Here is a 20,302-nt window from a genome sequence, read left to right as displayed (position 1 = left end):
AGCACCTGCGACTGCTTGGTGGGCATGTTTCACTAAATGTGCCTCTTCAGATGCTTTTGAAACTAAGTAGACAAGTTGATCGGGCCATGATGGTATTAAAAGTTGTCATTTCTGAATTAAAACAAGTTAGATTCCTTTATGAAAATGACCCTACAAAACTTAAAAGGCTTAGACTTACTTATCATGACATAAAGGAAACTATGTATGGCTTTGGAAAAATGTGTCATTTCTATGCTGATTGATCAGGAGTGGTTTTTAAAAATATTGCCATGGTTGGGGACATGACTGATAACAGTCTCTGTTCTCTTGGTCCCCCTGACTAATTACTTTGATATCAGCACTGATTGAGCCTTTTACTTACATTCTAATTGGAATAATGTTGGGGCCCTACATGTTAAACTAAAACAGAATGAGTCCATGATTTGACTCATTAAGTTCAGTTGGGAATGTAACAGGCCCCTGATTTTAGTAAGCCCCTACACCTTAGCATAACTGACTCCATGATGTAAGTGCCATTCAGGCTTCAAAACTCAGCACATAGAAAGCACCACCTTGCAAAAAAAAAAACCAAGGCCTAATCCATCAAAGTCCATATTTATGGGAAGTCTATAAACACAGTAACCTTACTTTTTAGTTTATAGTTCTGCTTCTGGCTAACCATTCTTGTTAACTGATGTATGTCAACCCAGATCAGGGATTTTGTGATTAAAAGCTCATTCTGAAAGAGGTAAGCAGCTACACTGGGATCCAGAAAACCCATTGTACTAGCAGGCCAGATAATAAAGACCTTCTATTGGCTTACATCCATGTCCCAGCAGTATTCTCTGGTGAATACCCCACCACAAGTACCTCATGGAACGAATTTTCTCCAAAACTGATCCCATATTCAGACACAAAGCAAGTCTCAACATATACAACGAAATTTAAATAACTTCTTGCATCCTGTTAGACCACCACAGATTAAAGTTAAATATCAACAATGGCAGAAGCATCAAAAAGCTTACAAACTCCTAGAACCAGAACACCTCTCTAATGAATGTAAAATGGGTCAAAATAGAAATAAAGAAATTAAAGACCTTTTAGAAATAACTATACAACAGACTGAATGTTTTATCAAGAAATATGTCTATTACTCTTTAATTTAGCTTTACTTGATTTCACAGGACATATACAGAATGCAGAGAAATAATATGCAAAAATATTACACAAAGAACCTTAGTTCTATTGCTATGAAGAAGCACCATGACAAAAGCAAATTTTATAATGGAAGGCCTTTGATTTGGGGATTGAGTGTTGTGGAATGATATTTTTGTACACAGTAAATATGTATTACTCTCATTGGCTAATAAAGAGCTGATTGGCCAATGGCTAGACATGATTTTCGGGACAGAGAAAATGCTAAGAAGAGAGTGGAGTCTCAGGAGTGAGGAGGAGACACCATAAGATACAGAGGGAGAAGGATGGAAAATACATACATGAGGTAAACGAGCCAGAGGGCAACACATAGATGAACAATGGGTTAATTTAAGTTATAAGAGGCAGCAAAAGACAAACATAAGCTATTGGCTGAGGATTTATTAATATTGGGTCTCAGTGTGGTTATTTGAGAACTGACTGTCTGGAAAGAAAAGTCTGCCTACAAATGGTGCCCATTGTGGGGCACCTACATCCATGTAAGACCTGAGAAATCTTCACAAAGGTTCTAACCACTTAAAAATGGTGCAAAATGTGGCTTCCTAGTCTCATGTCTCTTATGCTTTCCTCAGTACTGAGATGTGTCTCCGAGCTGGTCCCTGTGGGTTTGAGGCCCCATTGCAGGCCCCTCCAGAGCAAGCTCTGCCAGCATGCCATGAACTAAGCCACATGGTGGGTTTAAGTTTTCCTCATGCTGAGAGAAAAGATTACAGTTACATAGTTAAGACAGCTCCAGATGGAAAAAACTCTAAATGGGTTAAAGTATGTTTAAAAATGTACATAGGCTTGGGAGAAAAAAGAGAAATTATATACAGTCAGAGAAAAAATAGTTTAAAAATAAAAAAATATATAAAAAATGTTTATATAAAAAATAAAGTAATACAAAGAAAAAAGCCACATAAAGATGGAAAATACATGGGGAGTCTGGATCCTATATGTTATTGTCTTTTCTTTAAATGTTGTCTTTTCTTTGAATGTTTTGACTACTGATAAAGGAATGATAGCTGATAATAGACATTTGATTATGAAAGCTGCTAGATTAAACCAACCGATTTATTTTAAAAATATATTGATTTCAAAATGTAAGCAAAAGGTATGTTGTTTTGGGGGAGAGGTTATACTTTTATTGCCACAGGAAATTAGAGACTATGGATTTATTCCATATGGGATGGGATATGGGTCAGGTTTGATTGGAGAAGACCCCTTAAAAATTCTGGCCACAGACATAAAGAAATAAACTTAGAAAAGCTACAAAACATGTAACATATATTTTACCTGTACAAACATAAAACAAGAAATCATCTTTGGCTACCTTGTGTATAACACAGAGTCTATATGTATTAATATAGACATGTATGTTACCTTTAAAAGTTTATGAATTTTCAGAACAAGGGGACCAGATATCAATGAAAACAGATGGCCCAAGTGACTCCACATCTCAAAATGCTTCTGTTACAGTCTCCTCAGAATTCTGCCTCCGGAACAGCTTCAAGGTTGCTGGCTGAGATAGTCTACCTCACAAACTACTCCAGCCAAGACATAACCTTTATGCTTATTTTTCTCAAGGTTCCCCCAAAGATATCAGTGCCCACAGACAACAGGAAGTAGTCTAGAGAATGATACCCACATTCCCAAGAGATGAGGTATGTGTGGGTTTTGGTTATTCAATGGATTATAAATGTTTGTCATTGCTTAGGGGCATTGGTTACAAGATGTTATTTGTCATAGTCAGGAAAAAAACTAAAGAGTTAAATTCAAAGATCTCTTTCTAAAGGAAAAGGGGGGGGGAAATGATATAGGAGTGATGAGATAAAAGGGTAGATTATTGAATCTACTTTAATCCAAAAAGCAACTATTAATCTTCAATATTTTACATTGGTATGGATACAAATTTAAAGTTACTTTTGTTATTTTGTATGTTTCCACTCTGAAGATATTTTTGTAAATTGACACAAATTATCATGGTATCTCTCATCGCATTCTCCCTCCCTCCCTGTTCCACCTCAACCATCCTATTCCCTTATGCCCTACCCCTTACCCCTCCATTGCCAACCCTCATCCCTAGTATACTCATGGAGATCTCATCTATTTCCCTTTCTCAGGGCAGTCCATGAGTCCCTCTTTGGGTCTTCCCTGTTAGTTAGCTTCTCTGGAGTTGTGGGTTGTTGCCTGATTACCCTTGCTTTATATTTAGTATCCATTTATGAGTGGGTACATACCATGTTTGTCCTTTGAGTCTGGGTTACCTCACTTAAGATGACATTTTCTAGATCTAGCCACAACAGAGAGAGACATCATGGGGATAGAGAGAAACCTGGTACTAGGGAAGTTGCCAGGAATCCATAAGGATGACTCTAGCTAGGGCTACTAGCAATAGCAGAGAGGGTGCCTGAACTGAACTGGCTTGCCCCAGAGATCAGACTGGTGAATACCCTAACTATCATCACAGAACTTTTCTCCAACGACTGATGGAAGCAGATGCAGAGATCCACAACCAATCACTAGATAGAGCTCCAGGAGTCCAATCAAAGAGAGAGAAGAGGGATTCTATGAGCAAGTGCATCAGGATCATGATGGGGAAACATTCAGGGATGACCAAACCAAACTAGAGGGACTCATGAAAGTTGGATCAATGGCTGTAGATCCTACATGGGACTGGACTAGGCACTTTGCATGGTGAGCCAGTTGTGTAGCTTGATCTGTTTGGGAGGCCCCCTGGCGGTAGGATAAGAATTCATCTCTGTTGCATGACTGGGCCTTGTGGAGCCCATGACCTATGATGGGACACCTCATGCAGCCTTGAGGCAGGGGGAAGGGCTTGGACTTGCCTCTACTGAAAGTGCCTCCCCATGGGAGGCCTTGCCTTCTTGTGGGGGGAGTAGGATGCTGGAGGGGGGGTGGGAAGAGGGAAGAGGAGGGTCTTTGATTGGTGTGTAAAATGAATGAAAAAATTTTCTTAAAGAAAGGAAATTGACAGAAATTTAAGGTTATTTTTGTTATATTGTACATATGTTTATACTTTTGTTTAAGGCATTGTACCTATGCAGCTCGTGCTATACATTTCATTTAATTATGCAAGGTAATGTTTTAGTACTTGAAAGATATTTATGGGCCGGAGAGATGGTTCAGTGGTTAAGAGCACTGGCTGCTCTTCTAAAGGTTCTGAGTTCAATTCCCAGCACCCACATGGTAGCTCAGAACCATCTGTAATGAGATCTGGAGCCCTCTTCTGGCCTGCAGGCATATATACAGGCAGAACACTATATGCATAATAAATAAATAAAAAAGAAAGAAGGATATTTAGGATAATAAAGAAATACAGGTCAATAGTCACCCATAACTATCAAACTTATAGTCATGTTTGTTTACAAGATTATATAGAGATATATTTTAGATAGATAGGTGACCTTCAAACATGTCAAAGACCTACAGATAGAATATAGCATTTAAAATATTTTAATAACATAGGCTTTTCTTGACAATGAGACATGTCTGCTCCTGGTGGCACCAATCCACTTTAAAAAAAAAAATGATGAGCACTGAAGAAACTCCATATGGAGTTTGCTTTCTTTGTGGAAAAAACTAGCCATTTGGGCAAGAAACTGCTCTTGCCTCAACTGCTGACAGTAGGCTGTTCAAATTGGACAAGCAGGATACACAGAACAGTCACTGGTGAATTTTGCCAAAACAGGGGAGAACAGTCCTTCAAAATTTCCTGCTACACAGAAAAGTTTGTCAGATATTCTAGGCCTGTAGGCCAAAGATGGATGTCCCAGTGTTACAGAGGAACATTGGGTGACTGTTCAGGCAGCCAGCTGTTTTTGTAATTTCTTCATTTTGCAAGACGTTTGCTCTGTACTTCCTGTTTATTCAGGTAATAGTATATTATTCTCAGGTCTTTGATGGGGTTAAAGACTAGATAGTTACAGTTCTTCCTAATCATGGTAGAAAGTCAATTAGGTACAAAACTTTGGACTCTTCAGAAGAGGACAGCTAACGGAGTAATCTCTCTAAATTTTCCAATTACAAATGGATTCGGCATTGAGAATGTATTTCTTACTTGATAATTGTTTTCATTCTATGTAGTTTCATTTTGGTTAAGGTTATTACCTTTCCTTTCTCTTTGGACATTACCTGATAACCATTCTTATGGTATAGTTTTACTATGTTAGTTAGAAAGTTTCCCTTTTAATTGGACAAAAAAGGGAAGAAGTTACAGGAATCTTATCTACACTGTGGCCTGATGTCCACTTAGAGTCAGGTGTTGGATTAAGTGGTGGGGTTTACATTCAGCTGATCAGGATGGACCATAGTTTCCCCAGACTCAAGAAAAAGTGGCCTCAAGAGAAGGGGAGGCAGAGTCGGAAGGTTGTGTGGGTGTGTCATGGCCACAGTGATTGTCTCAGGTTCTTATCTTATATTTGCCCCCGAGTTTTATATTATAATAAATAGTAAAAGAAATCACAATAATTGAATATAGTGACAGAGGGTTAGTCCATTATCATCTTGAAAGGAAGCTTCAATAGGCATGCATGAAGTTGAGTGCTGCATCCTGATACACAGGCAGGCAGGAAGAAAGAAGCACTTACCTTGCCTTGGTCTTTTGAAACCTCAAAGCCCACCTACAGTGGCACACCATAACAAACAAGACACACCCACTCCACAAGGGGATACCACTCAATTTTACACAATTACTTCCACTAATTGGGGACTAAGCATTCAAATATAGGAGACTCAGGCTGTTGACTAAATATAAACCATGAGAGGAACAGAGCCTAAGAAGAAAGAGCTCTAAAGGAAAAGAGTAAACAATATTAAAGCAAACAGAGAGAGAGGAAGAGGGAAAGAGACAGAAAGACAGGTAGAGAATAAAGACAACAGGCACAAGCACCTTGGCCTAAGTACAGTCATTTTGACTTCAGACGCCATTTTACCTGTAGGTGAAATGAAGCTCAGGTTCCCAATCCCTAGGAGAGCTGGGAACCTTCTCAGAGTGTCTGACCTCATCCCTAAACCATAGAAATAGTAATTATGCACCTTTAGTTGTCTCAAAACATTAGCTGTTCCTAACAACAAAAGGAACAAATGAATCTGACTGGTTAGACTGAAAGACTGACATTGGATGTCAGTTGACAAAGATGGAACTCTCAAGGAATCTCCTAATCTCTAAATCCTGATTGGTAACAACTGTAACTAACTTGGCAACAAATGTTTGTGATTTTTGTGCTTAAAAACTCCAGTTCTGCTCCCCCCCCCCCACTTAGGGTTGTCAAGAGAAACAAGGCTCCCAAGTCCTTGTCCTGCAGTCCTGATTGATCAGTGACCCACTTATGAGGTGATTTAATAAAATCTTTGGAACATAAAAGTGTTGTCTCTCTCCTTCCTCATGGTGCATAATGAGCTACATGTAAGAGAGAGAGAGAGAGAGAGAAAGAGAGAGAGAGAGAGAGAGAGAGAGAGAGAGAGAGAGAGAGAGAGAGAGAGAGAGAGAGAGAGAGGAGAGAAGGGAACAGTGTTTCCTTCAAATAGGAGTGAGCCAACTCCTCTGGCTGGGCAATAGGCTTCCTTAATATAACCTTCTTTATCCCATCTGAGGAAAGATTAAATAATTCAAGGCCTCCAAATTTAGGTTTAAGTACCTACATTTTCTTTGAGTGCATGCATTCTCCCCTGTTTCCTGCCCTACTGAGTTCTCTCAGAGAGCCTGCAAAACCTTAGACTAGGTCTGGTAGAAGCAATAAAGGCAGTCTCTCAGAAGGCAGTCACTTGGTGTGGGAAAATGTGACTGTTGAAGACGATGCCATCTGGAAGCTGCACTTCTAACTGGGTAGAAGTGCCTCACAAGACTATTAGGAATTTAAATTTGATTTAACTATTTTTTTTTCTGAGGTTTCTCTGTGTAGCCCTAGCTGTCCTGGAACTCATTCTATAGACAAGGTTGGCCTGGAACTCAGAGATCTGCCTGCCTCTGCTTCCAAAGTGCTGGAATTAAAGGTGTGTACCACCACAACTTGGTTGATTTAACTACTTTAACAAGTTGTAATCCAAAGGTCTTAAATTCCCACCAACATGGAGAGTCAGATTTGTCTGATCTGATCACAGCTCAGACCATACTCAACTGAGATAAAATGGGGCTAGCAACATTTTATGTCTGAGGACTGAGAAGATGGTGAAACATCTGGATGAAAAATGCTTGGCTTCCACAGTTACAATCTGTGTGGTAAGAAACATGGATGGATTCAACTGTCTCTACTTGATGCCACAGAATTCTTTCCTCTGTTGCTTAGCTGTGTGGGGCCTACCTGCCAAGGCCATAGGTACCATTTCCTATATTCATGCTAACCTAATTAAAGTGTCTTTTTAAAGGAAAGGGTTTAACTGTGCATATTTAACCTTTGGGAAATTAGAATCCACCAGGTCTTGTACCTGATGGAGGATGGGCTCACCTTAGCAGTGAGTTGGGCTTGAGTAGAAATCTACCTTGTGGCTTGCTGCCATCTTGGCTAATATGTTAATATTAGACAATAGAGAATGAGAGCTGTTGATTCAGTAAAATTCCAATAAAAAGTTTGACAATTAAAAGCCAGATGTTGTGACATGTGCCTTTAATCCCAGCACTCAAAGGCAGTGGATCTCAGTGAGTTAAAGGCCAGGCTGGTCTACAAAGCAAGTTCCAGGACAGCCAGGGTTGTTACACAAAAAAAGTCTGTGTGTGTGTTGTGGGGGCGGGTGTCAAAAGTCTAACAATTTATGCTACCAACAACAGAAATTGGATAAGAAAAGGTCACCATGAATGAAAAATGATCAACACATGAATAAACAGTACACAGAGTGACATCACCTGACTTCAAACTTCCAAATGCAACTGCAATAAAGACTGTACTGTCACTGGGCGGTGGTGGCACACACCTTTAATCCCAGCATTAGGTAGGAAGAGGCAGTAAGATCTCTGAGTTTGAAACCAGCCTGGTCCATAGAGTGAGTTCCATGATAGCCTGGGCTACATAGAAAAACCCTGTCTTGAAAAACAAAACAAAACAAAACAAACAAACAAACAGGGACTGGACTGTCTGTGAAAGAATAAAGAGGTCAACAGACAGAACATGAGAGCAAACTAAGAAATAAAAGCAAAATTACTATAGAGTAAATTTTGACCCATGAGGCCAGAAAACCCAGTAAGTCTGGCATAACACACATGACTGGACCACCCTGGCATCTATACTCTGTGTTAATGACACAGACTTTACACCCTGCACAGAATTAACTGCAGAAGGATACTACACCTGAATGTTCAGTGCCACGTGCAGAACTTCTAGAAGAAACCAGAGCTCTGTGACTTAAGGAATCTGCCTTCCCTGGCAACAAGGGCTCCTGTAACCCATGCTTTGTGTAGGCATAGCAGGAAAAGCTAAGTCATTCAGAGGTCCCATTTCTGCCTGGTAGTTGCAGGGACCTCAAGGGACCAGACTGAATTGCTCTAAATACTGAGATTCCGGCCACTGGTTCCCACAGACCCAGGACAAACCCTAGATGGGCTACTGCAACTCCAGGGCATGGAGACTCCTTACTCACCATGTCTGGATTCCTAGCTTGACCTGTTCTCCTCACAACTCCCAGCAGCGGGTCACAGCACAGGACAGATCAAGAAGGTCTCCCTCAGTCTGGAAAGGAAGCCTGGAGCATGGCAGACTGAAAGTACCTACCCCATTCTGACTGATGTGTCCTGCTGGAGGCTGTGATTGGCTAGTAAGGTCCGAGTGACATGTCCCTTAGGGACAGAGTTGTGAAGTGTCACAGCACAATGTTTCCTAGCTCTGCCTTCCAACCTAGATACAGAACTGTCCCAGACTTGCAGAGAAAGGCATTGCAGTGGAACTTGAACCTGGACTGCAAAATTGTCCCTGAAAATTTCCTGAACTCAGTAGGCACCTCTTCTTTGTCTGTACACAGGGGCTCTAGCATACAATGGTCTTAAAACAACTTTCAGTGGAGCAAATCCACTGTCTCACAGCTTAAAGTACACTCAGTCCACCCAAGTCAAATTTAAACCACTGGATTGATATTCCTCAGGCATTGGCAATTTTAAAAAGACACATGAGGATTTCTCACTCCTCTCAGCTGCACATTGCTATCCACAACACTAACAATTTCCAACCTTCTGTGGTGACACTGACCTAGCACAGTCTTTTTTGTTGGTTTGTTTTTGTTTTTCAAGACAGGGTGAAGGCAGGACTTCAAAACTTTAAGCCTGATATATAGTGAGAATTCCAATACAGGCAGGGCTACACAAAGAAATGCCATCTTGAGGGAAAAGAATTTAAACAAGCTGGGCCTGTGACACCGAACTCCAACAGCGAGGGTTCATGTGATTAGGGTGACTGGAATGAGATGTTCAAGACAGAAGGTTTGGGATCAGCATGTCTTGCATAAGCTGATGGCTCATGCTAAGCAAGTTAGTTCATAAAAAGTACAGACTAGCCAGACACTGTGGTGCGCACCTTTATTCCCAGAACTTGGGGGCAGAGGCAGGCAAATCTTTTTAATTTCAGGGCCAGCCTGGTGTACAAAGAGAGTTCCATGGCATCCAGGGCTGTTACACAGATGGAACCTTCCCTTAAAAAAAAATAAAAAAGGGGGGGGTCCCCAGCTGTTACCCGGGAACACCCAGCCAACTCGGTCCCAGTTGCTGGCCAGCAGGCAGGGCTCCTGCTGGAAGGCTCCCCATTCACCACCAACATCCCTCAGCAGCAGACCCTGCAATCTACATGCCCTGCCCCCATTCCCATCTGCCAGAGACCCCAGCCACTTCCTGAGACTTGGAAACCAACCCTCAGCCCTATTCAGACCTAGAAGTGAGCGACTGCTTTCATACCCAGAGAGGCCCACCCCTAGGATCCATCACTGGGTCTGAGTCATTCCTCCGGAACACCCGGCCAACTCAGCCCCAGTTGCTGGCAAGCAGGCAGGGCTCCTGCTGGAAGGCTCCCTGTTCACCAACACCCCTCAGCAGCAGACCCTGCAATCTACATTCCCTGCCCCCATTCCCATCTGCCAGAGACCCCAGCCACTTCCTGAGGCTTGGAAACCAACCCCCAGCTCTATTTGGGCTTAGAGAGAGTGCTCTCATTGGACAAAGGGCTGTCATTGGACCAAGAGTAACCTCAGCAGACAGGGAATCTGACAGCCCTCATTAGACCAAGAATGGTTTTCTGAGAAGTAGAATCCGCCACCACTCATTGGACCAAGAGAGGCTTCCTGAAACATAGAATCAGTCAGCTTTGACTGGACCAAGAGTCCTGAGAAGACCAAGAAAGCATCTGTGACTCACAGAATCAACTAGCTTGGGTTGACCCAAGAGCAGCTCCCTGAGACACAGAATCTGCCTGCTCCAATTAGACCAAGAGCTAAGATTAGATCCAGAAGGGTCCCCTGAGACACAGAAACAACAAGCAGAGAATGGACCAACAGCAACTCACTCAGACACAGGCACCTCGTATAACCATTAGAGGAGGAGATGGGCAGACGTCAAGGCAGAAGTACATACAACAACATGAAGAGCAATACAGCATCACCAGAACCTAGCTCTCCTCCAACAGCAAGACCTGAACATCACAAGACAGAAGAAGCAGAAGAAAGCGACCTTAAGAATAGTACCATGAAGATGCTAGAGGCCTTTCAAGAAAAAATGAAAAATGAAATTGAGGAACAATAAACAAAAAAGTGGAAGAAATCAATAAAGAAATTGAGAAAAAGACAAACAAAAAAATTGGAAGAAATAGAGGAAAAGACAAATAAATTGGAAGAAAGCAAAAAATCCCTTAAAGAAAACGATGAAAAAGCAATGAAACAGGTGAGGGAAACAGTTCAAGATCTGAAAAGGGATATAGGAACAATGAAGACACAGAGGGAATGCTGGAAACAGAAAACCTGAGTAAACAAACAGGAACTATAGATACAAGCATAACCAACAGAATAGAAGAGATGGAAGCGAGAATCTCTGGCATAGAGGATATAATACAGGTAATAGATTTGTCAGTCAAAGAAAACACCAAAGCCAAAAAAGTCGTAACACAAAACATCCAAGAAATCTGGCACTCCATGAAAAGGCCAAACCTAATAATATCCCTAATAATAGTGATAGAAGAAGGAGAATACCAACTCAAAGGCACAGAAAATGTATTCGACAAAATCATGGAAGAAAACTTTCCCAACTTAAAGAAGGAAATACCTATGAAAATACAAGAAGCTTATGAAACATCAAATAGACTAGATCCCTCACTACATAATAATTAAACCACTAAACATACAGAATAAAGAAAGAATATTAAGAGCAGCAAAGTAAAAAGGCCAAGTGACTTATAAAAGCAGACCCATCAGAATAACACCTGACTTCTCAATGGAGACTCTGAAAGCCAGGAAACACAGATGCACGCATAACCAACAGAATACAAGAGATGGAAGAGAGAATCTCTGGTGCAGAGGATACAATAGAGGAAATGGATTCGTTAGTAAAAGAAAACACCAGAGCCAAAAAAGTCATAACACAAAATGTCCAAGAACTCTGGGACACCATGAAAAGACCAAACCTAAGAATAATAGGGATAGAGGAAGGAGAAGAATACCAACTCAAAAACACAGAAAATATATTCAACAAGATAATAGAAGAAAACTTTCCCAACTTAAAGAAGGAAATACCTATGAAGATACAAGAAGTCTATAGAACACCAAACAGACTAGACCACCCAAAAAAAGTCCCCTTGCCACATAATAATTAAACAACTAAACGTACAGAATAAAGAAAGAATATTAAGAGCAGCAAAGGAAAAAGGCCAAGTGACTTACAAAGGCAAACCAATTGGAATAACACCCGACTTCTCAATGGAGACTTTGAAAGCCAGAAGGACCTGGACAGATGTAATGCAGACACTAAGAGACCATGGATACCAGCCTAGACTAACATACCCAGCAAAACCTTCAATCATCATAGATGGAGTGAACAAGACATTCCAAGACAAAACCAGATTTAAACAACACTTATCCATAAATCCAGCCCTACAGAAAGCACTAGAAGGAAAATTCCAACCTAAGGAAGTCATATACACCCACAAAAACACAGGCAATAGATAACCCCACAGCAGTAAACCCCAATGAAAAGATGTACACACACACTACCACCAAAAGATAACAGAAACTAACAATCACTGGTCATTAATATCCCTTAATATCAATGGACTTAATTCACCTATAAAAAGACACAGGCTTACAGAACGGATATGAAAGCAGGACCCATCTTTCTGCTGCATACAAGAAACACACCTTAATTTCAAAGATAGACACTATCTCAGAATAAAAGGCTGGAAAAAGTCTTTCCAATCAAATGGTCTTAAGAAGCAAGCTGGTGTAGACATCCTAATATCCAGCAAAATAGACTTCAAACTAAAATCAATCAAAAGTGATCAAGAAGGACATTACATACTCACCACAAGAAAGATCCACCAAGATGAAGTTTCAATTCTGAACATTTATGCCCCAAACACAAGGACACCCACATATGTAAAAGAAACATTACTAAAGCTTAAATCACACATAAAACCCCACACATAGTGGGAGACTTCAACACCCCACTCTCACAACTGGACAGATCTGCCAAATCGAAACTTAACAGAGAAATAAAGGACTTAACTGATGTTATTACTCAAATGGACTTAATCGATATCTACAGAACATTCCATCCTAACCAAAAAGAATATACCTTCTTCTCAGCATCCCATAGAACCTTCTCTAAAATCAACCACATACTCGGCCACAAAGCAAATCTCAACAGATACAAAAAAATTGGAATAACCTCCTGTGTTCTATCAGACCACCATGGTTTAAAGTTAGATTTCAACAACAAAAATTACAGAACGCCTACAATCTCATGGAAACTTAATAATGCTCAAATGAATCACTAATGGGTCAAGGAAGAAATAAAGAAAGAAACTAAAGACTTCCTAGAGATCAATGAAAATGAATATACCACATACCCAAACTTATGGGACACTATGAAAGCAGTACTAAGAGGAAAATTCATAGCACTAAATGCCCACATGAAGAAATTGGAGAAATCTCACACTAGTGACTTAACAGCACATCTGAAAGCTCTAGAACAAGAAGCAAAGTCATCCAGGAGGAATAGACTCCAGGAAATAATCAAATTAAGAGCTGAAATCAAAAGGCTGGAGAGATGGCTCAAAGGTTAAGAGCACCAACTGCTCTTACAGAGGTCCTGAGATCAATTCCCAGCACCCACATGGTGGCACACAACCATCTGTCATGAGATCTGACACCCTCTTCTGTGTACATAATAAATAAATAAATCTTAAAAAAGAACAGTTTTAAAAAAGCCGGGCAGTGGTGGCACACACCTTTAATCCCAGCACTTGGGAGGCAGAGGCAGGCAGATCTCTGTGAGTTCAAGGCCAGCCTGGGCTACAGAGTAAGTTCCAGGGAAGGCACAAAGCTGCACAGAGAAACCTTGTCTCAAAAAACAAAAAACAAAACAAAACAAAAAAAAAGCAAAAAAAAAAATAGAAACAGAGAACAAAACAAAGACTCAATGAAACAAAGAGTTGGTTCTTTGAGAAAATCAACAAGATAGATAAGCCCTTATCCAAACTAACCAAAAGGCAGAGAGAGAGCATCCAAATTAGCAAAATCAGAAATGATAAGGGAGACATAACAAATAACATTGAGGAAATCCAGAGAATCATCAGGTCATACTTCAAAAACCTATACTCCACAAAACTGGAAAATCTAAAAGAAATGGATAATTTTCTGGATAGGTACCACATACCTAAGTTAAATCAAGACTAGAAAACTACTTAAATAGACCAATAACACCTAAGGAAGTAGAAACAGTCGATAAAAGTCTCCCAACCAAAAAAAGTCCAGGACCAGATGGTTTCAGCGCAGAATTCTACCAGATCTTCAAAGAAGAGTTAATACCAATACTCTTTAAATTGTTCCACACAATAGAAACAGAAGGAACATTACCAAACTCCTTCAATGAGGATACAATTACCCTGATTCCCAAGCCAAACAAAGATGCAACAAAGAAAGAGAACTACAGACCAATCTCCCTCATGAACATTGATGCAAAAATACTCAATAAAATACTGGCAAACAGACTCCAAGAACACATCAAAACAATTATCCACCATGATCAAGTAGGCTTCATCCCAGGGATGCAAGGGTGGTTCAACATATGAAAGTCTGTCAATGTAATACACCATATAAACAAACTCAAAGAAAAAAAACACATGATCATCTCACTAGATACTGAAAAGGCATTTGACAAAATCCAACACCCCTTCATAATAAAGGTCTTAGAGAGATCAGGAATACAGGGAACATCCCTGAACATAATAAAAGCAATTTACAGCAAGCCAACAGCCAGCATCAAAGTAAAAGGAGAGAAACTCAAAGTGATTCCACTAAAATCAGGAACAAGATAAGGATGTCAACTCTCCCCATACTTACTCAATATAGTACTTGAAGTTCTAGCCAGAGCAATAAGACAACATAAGGAGATGAAGGGGATACAAATTGGAAAGGAAGAAATCAAGCTTTCACTATTTGCAGACGACATGATAGTATACATAAGTGACCCCAAAAATTCAACCAAGGAACTCTTACAGCTTATAAACACCTTCAACAATGTAGCAGGATACAAGATTAACTCAAAAAAAATCAGTAGCCCTCCTATGTACAAATGACAAATGGGCTGAGAAAGAAATCAGAGATACATCACCCTTTACAATAGCCACAAATGATATAAAATACCTTGGGATAACTCTAACTAAGCAAGCAAAGGACCTGTATGACAAGAACTTTAAGTCCCTGAAGAAAGAAATTGAAGATGTCAAAAAATGGAAAGATCTCCCATGCTCATGGATAGGCAGGATTAACATAGTAAAAAGAGCAATCTTACCAAAAGCAATCTACAGATTCAATGCAATCCCCATCAAAATACCAACACAATTCCTCACAGACCTGGAAAGAACAATACTCAATTTCATATGGAAAAACAAAAAACTCAGGATAGCCAAAAGAACCCTGTACAATAAAACAACCTCTGGAGGCATCACGATTCCTGACTTCAAGCTCTACTATAGAGCTACAGTAATAAAAACAGCTTGGTACTGGCATAAAAACCGACATGTGGACCAATGGAATGGAACTGAAGACCGTGACATTAATCCGCACATGTATGAACACCTAATTTTTGACAAAGAAGGGAAAGTGTACAATGGAAAAAAGAATGCATCTTCAACAAATGGTGCTGGCATAACTGGATGTCAACATGTAGAAGATTGCAAATAGATCCTTATATGTCACCATGCATAAAACTTAAGTCCAAGTGGATCAAAGACCTCAACATAAATCCAATTACTCTGAACCTGCTAGAAGAGAAAGTAGGAAGTAGTCTTGAATGCACTGGCACCGGAGATCACTTCCTAATATAATAACACCAGTAGCACAGACACTGAGAGAAAAATTAATAAATGGGACCTTTTGAAACTGAGAAGCTATTGTAGGGCAAATGATACTGTCAACAAGGCAAAGCGACCACCTACAGAATGGGAAAAGATCTTGACCAACCCCACATATGACAGAGGGCTGATATCGAGAACATATAAAGAACTCAAGAAATTAGACATCAAAATAACAACAGTCTAATTAAAAAATGGGCTATAGAGCTAAACAGAGAATTTTCAACAGAAGAAGCTCAAATGGCTGAGAGACATTTAAGGAATTGCTCAACATCCTTAGTCATCAGGGAAATGCAAATCAAAATGACTCTGAGATACCATCTTACACCCGTCAGAATGGCTAAGATGAAAAACACTGAAGACAGCTTATGTTGGAGAGGATGTGGAGCAAGGGGAACACTTCTACACTGTTGGTGAAATGCAAGCTTGTACAGCCACTTTGGAAATCAATATGGCGCTTTCTTAGAAAATTGGGAATCAACCTCCCTCAAGACCCAGCTATACCACTCTTGGGCATATACCCAAGGAATGCTCAATCATACCACAAGTACACATGCTCAACTGTGTTCATAGCAACATTATTTGTAATAGCCGGAACCTGGAAACAACCTAGATGCCCTTCAACTGAAGAATGGACAAACAAAATGTGGTACATATATACAATGGAGTACTACTCAGCAGAGAAAAACAATGACATCATGAGGTTTGCGGACAAGTGGATGGAACTAGAAAAAAATCATCCTGAGTAAGGTAACCCAGACTCAGAAAAACAAACATGATATGTACTCACTCATAAGTGGATACTAGATGTAAAGCAAAGGATAACCAGACTGCAACTCACAACTCCAGGGAGGACAGCTAGTAAAGAGGACCCTAAGAAAGACACAGGGATCGCCCAATGACAGAGAAATATATGAGATCTACATGAGCAAACTGGGGGTGGGGCGGTAATGGAGGGCAAGGTTCGGGGAAAAGAGAGCTTAAGGGAGAGGGAGGTCCCAGCTGGATCAGGAGCAGAGTGGGAGAACGGAGAGGGAGGAACCATGATGAATGAAGACCCAAGGAGAATAGGAAGAAGCAGAGTGCTATAAAGGTCCCCAGAAATCCATAAAGATACCTCCACTCTAGACTACTGTCAATGGTTGAAAGAGTGCCTGAGCTGACCTGCTCTGGTGATCAGATGGCCTGTCATGATAGAACTCTCATTCAGTGTCTGATGGAAGTGGATGCAGAGATCCATGTCTGAGCCCCAGGTGGAGCTCCGGGAGTTCAATTAGCAAGAGAGAGGAGGAATTGTATGGGCAAGAGATATTGAGACCATGGTTGGAGGAAGCACAGGGACAAACAGCCAAACTAGTGGAAACGTATGAACTGTGAACCAATGGTGGAGGAACCCCCATGGAACTGGATCAGGCCCTATGGATAAGTGAGACAGTTGATTAGTTTGAACTGTTTGGGAGGCCCCCAGGCAGTAGAGCCAGGACCTGTTCTTGGTGCATGGGCTGGCTTTTTGGAGCCTGGGGCCTATGCTGGGACACTTTGTTCAGCCTTGGTGTGGGAGGAGGGGACTGGACCTGCCTTGACTGAGTCTACCAGGCTGGGCTGACTCCCCAGGGGAGACCTTGCCTTGGAGGAGGTGGGAATGGGGGGTGAGATGCGGGGAAGGGCTGGAGGGTGGGAGGAGGGAGGACGGGGGAATCCATGGCTGATAGGTGAAATTAAGTTAATTATAAAATAAAAATACTATTTTAAAAAAAAAGCTGGATGGTGGTGGCACACACCTCTAATCTAGCACTTGGAAGGCAGAGTCAGGGGGATCTCTGTGAGTTCGAGGCCAGCCTGGTCTGCAGAGTGAGTTCCAGGATAGGCACCAAAACTTCAGAGAAATCCTGTCTGGAAAAAAACAAACAATCAAAAAAGAAGTACAGCTCTGATACACTCTTTGCAAGTGGAGAATGCGGCAGTCAGCAGAAACATAATTTAGCATTGTTGGGAAGAACACAAATAACCTCAGACTGAGCTCACAGCGACCATGAGAATGATAACTGCAGCCTCTCAGGCTGAAGAGCCTGGTTCCCTTGACTCTTTTTGATCAAGCACCAGACCAGAACTTTCCAAGTCAACTCCTGGTCAAGGACACAGAACTAGTGTACCCTTGGTACTTTCATCAGGGCCTCTGAGAAAACCTTTCATGGGTCTCGCTCCCTAAAGGACCAATTCCAACCCAAACAAGCAAAAACACACATGAAAATGGAAACATTAAGTATCAATGCATGGAAAGATAAGGCTTAGAAAGAAGGGCTGGTAGAGACTGGAGATTAAATCAACATAATAGGTAATAAGAAACTACTAATGACACCAAAAGTTCATTTTTAAAAATCATAATTGACACACATTTAGCTCTGTTACTTTTAAAAAGAAAGACTCAAATTGTTCTTCTCCCACATGAATTTAAGCTTACAATGGTGGTGCAGCCCTGGAATCCCACCACATGAAAGACTGAAGTAGGCCCATCACAAGTTTAAGGCCTGCCACGGCTACAGACTGAATTGACAATACTTGGGCAACCAGCCCCTGACTCAAAACAACTTTTTTGTTTAGGGCTCAGTGTAAAGATGCTGGTCACGCGTGGGTGGGGTTTCAGATTGAGTACCTAGTATTTTCAACCCCCAAGGAAAATAGAGCTACTACAGTCAATACTCTTAAATAGGTGGTTAGAAGGTAGTGTTGTAACTGGAACCAGCTAGTTGGCTGAGTAAGTCATTTGCAACCAAGTCTCAGGACCTGAGGTGAACACCCTGGAGAGAAACCACTTCTTCAGTTTGTCCTCTGACCCTCACACATATGCTTTGGCATATGTGTCCACATATGTCTCAAAGGCCCAAATTCAGAATTCTTAAAAAGAAAACTGAAAACAATATGAAAAACAAAAAAGCAGCAAATTTAAAATTCCAGGAAAATAGCTAGCAACGTGTTAGTATGACCGTTTACCAGAATGGAACCACACTGCCAGGACGGCAACAGGAAGTCAGGCATTCACAGTTAACTTCCTACCAAGTTATCAAGTTATCTCTGCGCAGCTTCCTTAAGGTACAATGGGAACAAATGAAGAGTTTTTCATGGAAATTTTTATCTCCTGGTCACTTTCTTTTTATTAAACAAATAACTCTACTCCAAGTTGGCAAATAAAAGAAAAACAAAGAAAGAAAGACAGAATGCAAAGAAATTTGTAATAAAATGAGTAAGAATCACAAATACAAATCCAATCCTTAGCAGGATGCACCATGGTCTGTCTCTGTGTATGGACTTTGCCTCAGGCCTGCTCAGGCAGTGCTTACACAGCATCCAGACTGAAGATTGAGTCTCCTCTACTGCCATCAGCTCATTACAAAGCTCCTTTGTGACAGGAACATTTATTGTGGGCTCTTCTCAAATCTGAGGATCTGGGACCTCAAGAGTGGGCCGTTCACCAGACACCTGGGCAGTGACTCCCCCAATGGCTAAGGTGCTGTCATGTGTGAGTCCTCCATACTGCTGTCCTGTGCCTATGACATACACTACTGGGATATCCACACGCTGCCAGGTGGATGAAAACCCCATGACCAACCTTCTACTTTAGTGCTGTACAGATGTGGGACAGGTGCCAAAGGGTTTGTCTTCATGCTTTCCATCTGACAGACTCCATTCTACCATCCATAGATTCACTAAAAAGCATCATTATGACGCTGTGCCATCTAACAGCCTTCATATTCTTGAAATACAGGCCACCATAGTCTCAGGCTGTGCATGCAATCCACTCTGGGACTCTTGGCTGGAAGGTGAAGTGATATCTTGATCCTTTCCCCAGCCCTGCAGTACTCCTAGAATGTTCCTTTGACATCTGGGGACAGACAGTAGGGCCTGTTTTTTAAATCTTATTTTACATGTATGGGTGCTTTGCCTGCATGCATGTCTATCTTCCTTGTCTATGAAGTGCCCTTGGAGGTCAGAAGAAGCTTTTGGATCTGCTGGGATTGAAATTACAGATAGTTGATGTCCATTATATGGGTGCTGGGAACTGAACCCCTATCCTCTGGAAGAAAAACCAATGCTTTTAACTGGGAAGCTATCGCTCCAGCCCCAGTGGAAGTAAGTTTTCTAACCAGCCTGCAATGAAGTGTTTTGGCTTAAAACTTTGACCCCCGAGTTCCTGGGAATAAAAATATAGTATTAAGTATCTGAATAAAGGACAGGTGAAATGGTTCATCCTGGTCTGCAGAGGACCAAATTTCAATGCCTTTCATCTACATGGCAGCTTAAAGCCATCTGTAACTGCAATCTCAGAGGACCTGACACTGTCCTCTAGCTTTTTCAAGGAACTGCACCCACATGGTACACACACATACATGTAGGAAAAACACTCATCCTCCTAAATAAAATTTAAGATTTTAATATGAGAAACACGGAATCATTTTTTTTTTAAATGTAGTGCAGGGAAATACATCCCAAGTCATCACAAGGCCTGCCCAAGCAACAGAAGGAATTCTAGGTCAGCCTGCCCCACTTTTAAAATACTTTGTTTTCATGTTTGTGTG

The 20,302-nt window shown here is 41.0% G+C and overlaps 1 protein-coding gene across 10 annotated transcripts in view; it reads right to left on the bottom strand.

Annotated features, from left to right (window-relative positions):
- LOC128115864 (zinc finger protein 431-like) overlaps positions 1-20,302 on the bottom strand; it is a 101,402-nt gene that overhangs the window by 48,281 nt on the left and 32,819 nt on the right. The window lies entirely within an intron of this gene.

This window comes from Peromyscus californicus, unplaced genomic scaffold (genome assembly GCF_007827085.1).
Source record: "Peromyscus californicus insignis strain IS unplaced genomic scaffold, ASM782708v3 Scaffold_1__1_contigs__length_55948999, whole genome shotgun sequence".
NCBI classification, from domain to species: Eukaryota; Metazoa; Chordata; class Mammalia; order Rodentia; family Cricetidae; genus Peromyscus; species Peromyscus californicus.
Note: the sequence above shows the minus strand (reverse complement) of the source record. Positions and strands in the feature narration are given on the sequence as shown.